The sequence below is a fragment of the Agrilus planipennis genome, unplaced genomic scaffold (genome assembly GCF_000699045.2).
Source record: "Agrilus planipennis isolate EAB-ADULT unplaced genomic scaffold, Apla_2.0 scaffold451, whole genome shotgun sequence".
Classification (NCBI taxonomy): Eukaryota; Metazoa; Arthropoda; class Insecta; order Coleoptera; family Buprestidae; genus Agrilus; species Agrilus planipennis.
Genome location: NW_020439146.1, coordinates 36,201 through 43,457, shown reverse-complemented (window position 1 = coordinate 43,457; position 7,257 = coordinate 36,201). Strand labels below are relative to the sequence as shown.

The following is a 7,257-nucleotide window of genomic DNA, read 5'->3' as shown; positions in this document are numbered from 1 at the left end:
GTTAAGGTCCATTGAACATCTACCTTGTTGGCTTCGGGTCATGTTCACTGAACCTTAACAACTATCAGTATAAATTAGGATTAGTTCTCATTTAGGTTTAGTTTACTTCAGTCCCTGAAGAAGGTAACTTTGTTACCGAAAAGTGCTTCGGACAACTACAGTGTCGTGTTTTGACGTTGGGGTTTTGAGCTATTCTGTTTGTTCTACAACAACCGCCAAAGTTTTTCCAATCTTCATAACTAGTAATTTGAATAAAATTTTTGTAGTGGTGGCATTTTTAAGTTGCTCAACTAATTCAGTAATCGCAGTTTTGACTTTTGGAAGATCGAGCTCACCATGATGTTTATTGTATCTGTATTATCGGTTTTTGTCGAAGCGACTTTGACAAAGGGAAAAAAGGGCACGCCGTGAGGCAAGTCGTAGGTTTTGGCTGTTAGTATCTTTTTAAGTGGCCATCCTTTCGGAGTATTTAACCTTCCTTCTTCTTTTTTTTTTTTTTTAGAAGCCAAGTCCGGGATCGTATCGAGTAATGTATTACAAATCCTCGTACAACATAAAAAAACGAAATCGTCTTTAACGTTAAATTCGCTGAAAAGAAAGGAAAATTGTCAGCGGGAAACTATAGGTCAAGCATGAAAACATCTGATTCAAACAAAAGAAGGTAAATGGACGATAAAAGTTTAAAAGAAAACAATGTAAGCTACGGTAGCTGTAATACAAAAGAAGGAAAAGATAATTGGGAAACTACACCCAAAGGAAAGTAAAAAAAAATCAGAAAATAGAAAATTCAAAATAATTAGTACAAGAAAAATTATTTAGTTGTGTAGAAGCCTGGTTGTAGCAAGGGGTATGTCACGTACTCGGGAGGCTCATTAGCTTCACACGGGGGAGCTTTTCGATCTTTTAGCGTTATTGTTATTTAGTTGTCAAATGAAAACGTAAAACTAATTTGGGTTCATCCAAATAATGAAAGAAGAGATGAGATTGCCCCCTCCCGTCGGAACCGATTTTCACACAGAAAACAGGTTTCAAACGACGATTAATATAGCTTTCTCCATCCAGTTGATGTCGATGATGAAGACACGGTCATTGATTCTTCTGATAATCTTATTCGGACCAGAACAAAGTGGGTCTAACGTCTCCGTCAATTCGGAGAAAAACATGGGAACATGTGTAGAAATTCTTCAGAATGAAAGGTCAGAGTGTCATACGGTGTGTAGTGGGAGTAGGACTCTCTATTCTAATGTAGTCTCTAAACTTTTTCAGGAAAAAACATCCAAGAAGAACTCGCCTGGAATGCATTGAGATCTTCTTTGAAAAATAGGTGCGAAGACCAAGAAGAACAGTTGGTAACAAGTGTAGCCAAGATTCAGAAGCACCACACATTAAGGCGGCTTTAAAAGTTCTGTGCCAACGCTCAATAAGCCTATTTGACTGATGATGGTATGGTGCAGTGTGTATACGTTGACTTGACTCAAACTGGGTCGGTAGTAGTCGTGAGAGTGGTACCAAACTGTTGACCTCTGGAAGTTCTATGATGTCCAGATGGATGTGATCAAAGCAACAGTCTGGGACGTCGATGTGTCGCGAGTCAAATGCGGTTGTGTCGTTGGACTTTGGAACGCTGGCACTCGATGCATTCCCTGGACCATTGGAGGTCAGGCCAAACGAACTTCAATTGACGAGCTGTAGTGTGGCCACTGGGATGACAAGGTTCGTGAAAGACGTTGAAAGTTTGTTTGCGAAGAGGTTCAGGTAAGTACAGTCGAATCCTGCTAGTTGAGTTGTCACAGTAAATGATATGACCTTGATTAAGAAGCTGAAGTTTCAGAGTATAGTCATCATTTTATAGATCCTGAAGCACTTGATCAAGTTGTTTGGCGTCTTCAATCGTTTGAAAATCTAGCGCTGTGGGCATGTTGATGGCGTTAACTCTCGACAGGGCATCCGCAACAAAATTCTCTTCGCCCTTTACATAAACAATCTCAGTGGTGAATTCAGAGATGAAGCTGAGCTGATTGAGCTGTCGAGGGACGTTTTTTCTACTTTCTGAGCAAAAGTGTGCACTAAGGGCGATGATCAGTCTTGATCACGAATGAGCGACCTTCCAGAATGTAGCGGAAGAATTTGATGAGTTTTCTAGAGTAAAAACCAATAGGCCTTCATATACCATTTTCAAATTGCTCTAATGAAGCATCAATGACATGGTCGAAAGCGTCTGTATATAGAGCGATAAATGCTGAAGGTGACAAAAACACAGTGACAACGGGTGATGATATCCTGGACTTGCACTGTTCTAGCGCAGCTTTAAGCTCAGGCGTCCAATTAATTTTGGTCTTGTCGTGCTTCTTGACATTCTTTAACAGCCCATTGAGAGGTGCCTGAATGGTAGAGGCGCTTGGGATGCAGTGACGGTAATAATTAAGTTAAGTTAATTAAGAAAACGTCGGAGATCAGAAATAGTCTCAGGGGTTGGAAATTTCAGGATGGCTTCCACCTTCTCCGATGGAGTTGTGAATCTATGTTTGTCAAGATGATAGCCCAGGTAAAATACTTTTTCTTTGCCGAAGCAATACTATGTTATTATATTATGGATTAATAACCAGGTTATTCTCTTGCATCATATCTTGAGAATATCCTCCAAATGCTTGACATGCTCTTCGGGGGATTTGGAAAAAAGTCCTCAATGAAACAAGAGGCAAAGTCTACGTTGCGAAGAATGTTATCCATGTGACGTTGAAAGGTTTGGATAGCATTTCTGAGACCATCATGCAAAACTCAGACCGAATGGAATTTGATAGTAGGCTAGGTTAAGAATGTTGAGCACGGTGTAGTAAGTCATGGATTAATGGAATTGGGTAACTGTCTGGCACTGTATGCTTATTTAGGCGGCGATAATCACACATTGAGCGCCAACCACTATGTCTTTTGGACACCATATTGATTGGACTTGCCCATTCACTGCTCGAGAATCTAATACTGCCATGCTGAAGCAAAAGATTGGAATCAGCTTTAGCTGCTAAGTAAATCTCACCTAGGACGTTTCGTCACAAGTCATTCAGAAGTGAGGATGTGGTGACGAAATTTAACTTGTGAATGATTGGAATTGGCTTTGGCAGAGTGATATCGTCAAATTTTTGTAGGAGCTGCCTGTACGGTGGTTTTATGGTGTCGGTAGAAGAACCATGAGAGGAAGCTGTGGTAGAGATACTGTGCATTAATGCTTCTGCAATGTTACCATTCACAGTGTGTCTGGTGGTTCTGTCGATGACACACTGGCCTTGTACATCGATAAGTAGTCCAAAATAGGCCAAAAAGCTTGCATTGATGATTGATATCAGCAAGGATGAATAACCATTTGAAATCTTGGAGAAGGCCAAATTGTAGAAAGCGATGGTGTCTACCGTAAGTCTTAATAGTGGAATTTTTGGCAGAAAACAGTTTGTAGTCCGTCATTTTCAGTTTGTGATGAATACAAGAATGTGGGATAATGGAAAGTATGGGTCCAGACACAGGAATACCAAACTGCTGCGCTTATCGCTGACGAAAAGGCGGTATCTTTTAATGATTCATTGCTGTTGTTGTCGCTTACCGCCGTTGCTGACGACAGCATTGCTAGTTTCCCTCCAGCGAAGGCGATTGATCTGAAGTAGGCTTGAATGTACAGGGCTTATTGCAACGTCGCACGCGATTACAAAAATTATGGTGATAGTAGCAGTGTCCTACCGGTGAAATATGCAGCTTTCTGGTGCTGGATTGTGAGCGAGGTCTGCCACGATCATCGTTTTAGATAAGTTTATTCAATTTGTTGTTTTCTGTTTTCAAGCGCTTTTCTAATCTCCTTGAGTTCAGCCATAACAGAGGCAGAAGGATAGCTGGAGTGAGTGGTAACATTCATCACGAAATGCAATAATTCAGCAAGTTCATCGGATGATGACGTGGCTTGGAAAACAAATAGCAATTTTTGGACGATCGAAGGAAGTAATGCTAACCAGTGGACTCATAGAGCGTTCTCAGGGGCTTGGGAGCTTATCATGTACCGCATAAGCCTGAGCAACTCTGAAGGTTTTCTACCGCCAAGCTCGAGTTCAGCCAGAACTTTGTGTAGTTGGTTATCTGCCGAATCAGTTAGGAGATTAACAAGCTCAGTTTTGAGGGTATTGTACTTATATGTAATGGGTGGTGATTTGATAATTTCGGTGACAGCTAACAATGCCTCTGGAGTCAGGTTGCTGACGATTAGGTGGTATTTCGCAGTGTCGGCTCGTGCGTTAAATGACTGAAAAACTGATTCTGCTTGCAGGAACCACGTCTCCGGGTGGTCCTTCCAGAAGGACGGGAGTTTGCAATTTTGAATGGAGGATATTTCGCCGGATCCTTAGGCTCGGAGTCACCAATATAGGGTCCTAATATAACGCGCCATGTAAATGTTTATTAATATATACAGCCCCAAGCGTACAGGCAATAATATTAATTTATAACAAGGAAAGAAGATACAAAAGATTCATAAAAGTTGAATGTTGGTCTGATACATGTGAAGATGATAAATGATAAAAGAAATAACTATGCCACGTCCTGGCTAATCGTCTGCGTCAGGGTGAATAAACTTAGTGACAGGTTCTAATTCGCGCTTGACTTCGTCCAGTGGTTACAAATTTGGCGAGCACTTCCTATAGACTTTCGTGGTAGTGGACACCGACTCGACGCGCGGAATTAGTGTCCGTTTGCGCTAGCGGCGCTTGTGTGCAACCTCGTTGTTGACTTTATCCGTACGTTTATGAGAGCGGGAAGTCGAGACCGCCACAAGCCCGCCACTACGCGCCATCTCCTGCTTCTTTGTAGAATATCTGACTCACTCTATTTAGATTGTACATTTATACTAGTCTCTTTTGTCTACCAATAGGTGTATATACAATAACTACAGGTTTATAGGATTATGTTGGGATGATTAAACCGAATTATATACCAAATGGAGCCGTTTGACCACGAAAGGACGATTTTCTTTGATTCCTTAAATGAGCTCGTACAATTTTACTAAGGCTAGGCACACACTTGTGATTACCGTCGTGCGATTAAAACATCGTAGTCGCAAGTGTGCGTTTAGAAAAATAGACATGTTGTAATTTGTTAATCTTTGAGGCACTTTGAGTTTTTTTAACATTAAATTCAATACATTAGTGTAGTGCATTAATAACTTACTACCTAATACGTAAGTTAATTCAAAATTAATTCAATTATCCATTTCTTTTATCCTTATTTAAAAATGTGTATTCTATTTGCGTATAGTCTAATGAAAGTACTAATTTTTGATGTATTTTACATATGAGAAGGCTGAAGACCAGTCCTACCGATAGATACAATCTGTAAAACTTTGAACGGTTAAGTACGTACGTCAGTGAGTTTTTCCATAGCTTAATTTTGGCTTGTTATTTAAAAACTATACCCGCAGCAGTTTCGGATTAAAACAAAGATCCTTATATCGACAACAATTCTTAAAAGGTACAGCTTTTTTGAAACAACTGGAAGATGCGGCCTGCAATTTGAACAAAATTTGGTAGGCACATAGATATTCACATGGAGATACTATTTTTTTAAAGGTAATGAATTTTATAAATATACAGCAACAGCAGAACAAAAATTAAACAAATTTGAGGATAACTTGTTTTTAATGTAATTTATTATTTCAATTATTTTTTCTTAAAAGTGCTCTTCTTCGATTTTACTACAATACAGTTTGTCTATTAAGAAAAATGTGTAACTGAATATATAATATATATAATATCCAAGTTACTTTTACTTTAGTAAAATCAACCGATCACGTTTTAACCAAGCAAATATTTCTGGACTTAAATGAAGATAAAATGTTTACCTACAATTAACTGGAAAAAATAAATGAATGTCCTAATAATAAAGTATTTGTAGGCCTAGAAGGTATGTATCTTCTATTGATCCAGACGTATAATTATAGCGGTCTGATTTTGATGTTATATGCTTTAGATGGTGAAGCGTTAGTCGAAAACACATTAGTTACATGGCTAATCGTAAAACATACGGTAATAGATATATTCCAGATACCATCTTTCACTTTTTATATCTATTTACTCTGCAGTGCTTCATGAAGTATACCTAACCTTGCCTAACCTACCATACTCCCCAGATCTAACGCAGTGATTACCATATTTTCCCTCTTTTAAAATAATGGGACAGCAAGTAATTCACGGCAGTGGTCAGTTGACTGTTTCGGAAAATAGACATAATTGTGATAAAAAAACAGTGAGTAATTGAGGAGGAAGGCGATTATGTAGAAAAATAACATGGTACTCAAAAAAAAAAATGAACATGCTGTATTTAATTTCCTTCCCTGTTTTGTTGGTAATGGGTTATTTTTTTTTAATGAATATTATTAAAATATCTTTTCCCTTGGCCCTATACTTTTTTTTTATAAGAATAAATGAATAGGTTTATTATGTATTGGTTTTTACTCACAAAAGGTATGCAATTCATTAAATGTCAACGTTTATAATAACTGATAGCTGATACACTCATTTGGCCAATGAGTATTTTTATTTATAATTTCCTGAATGTAAGCCTTCCGTTAGTAAGTACCTGCAGCTATGTGTCACACTAATGTTTTGATTAGGTTGACTTTCAAGTAGATGGTAAGTGCAAGTTACCTTTTTTGAACAATTGTTATTATTGTTTTTATTTGAGCGCAATTGTTGAACGCCCAGTGAAGTTGTAGGCAACGGTAAGCCATCAATGTAAATTATACGATTTAATGTTACTCTGCAATAAAGAGATACCGTCTTATGTCTTTATGACATTTTTAATATACCTCTAAGGTTTAATTATTTTACAATATCCCTATAAGTGACTGAATTATGGCTGCTCATTTCTATTGATGTGACAAATATTGACTGACGACATTAAGTATATGGATGTTACATTTCATATAAGCACCTGTAATTTAAGTATTCTTAAAAACACTTACTAGAAAACGAACTCTTTTGAGATAAGAGATATTTTACGTACGTATATCATAACAATTGCATGTTGATCTGTCTACACAACGTAATTTCTACATATGTACCTACATGCTGATTTATAGATAATTACGACCATAATAATAAAACTGAAGCGCCATATTTTAAAGGCAACTGTAAAATTGTGAAAAATTCATATATCAGAAATGGGAGAGTATTAGGAGAGGAAAAACAGCCATTTAGTTACATTCTAGAAATTCCTAATTGATTAACT

The 7,257-nt window shown here is 37.8% G+C and overlaps 2 long non-coding RNA genes across 11 annotated transcripts; both read left to right on the top strand.

Annotated features, from left to right (window-relative positions):
• Positions 1-244: 244 nt before the first annotated feature.
• On the top strand, positions 245-5,764 carry LOC108743482. 10 transcript variants are annotated; one of them, XR_001938834.1, is made up of 8 exons: positions 245-432; positions 503-1,196; positions 1,267-1,755; positions 1,853-2,545; positions 2,607-3,405; positions 3,463-3,767; positions 3,827-4,243; positions 4,304-5,763. It is a non-coding gene; the product is annotated as an uncharacterized LOC108743482 (long non-coding RNA). The 10 variants fall into 10 exon arrangements; XR_001938835.1 differs by having other exon boundaries at positions 1,832-2,545; XR_001938839.1 differs by having other exon boundaries at positions 1,267-2,545; positions 2,607-2,833; positions 2,889-3,405.
• A 41-nt stretch (positions 5,765-5,805) lies between these two features.
• LOC112905427 lies at positions 5,806-6,814 on the top strand. Its single transcript, XR_003231778.1, has 2 exons — positions 5,806-6,053; positions 6,110-6,814. It is a non-coding gene; the product is annotated as an uncharacterized LOC112905427 (long non-coding RNA).
• Positions 6,815-7,257: the final 443 nt, after the last annotated feature.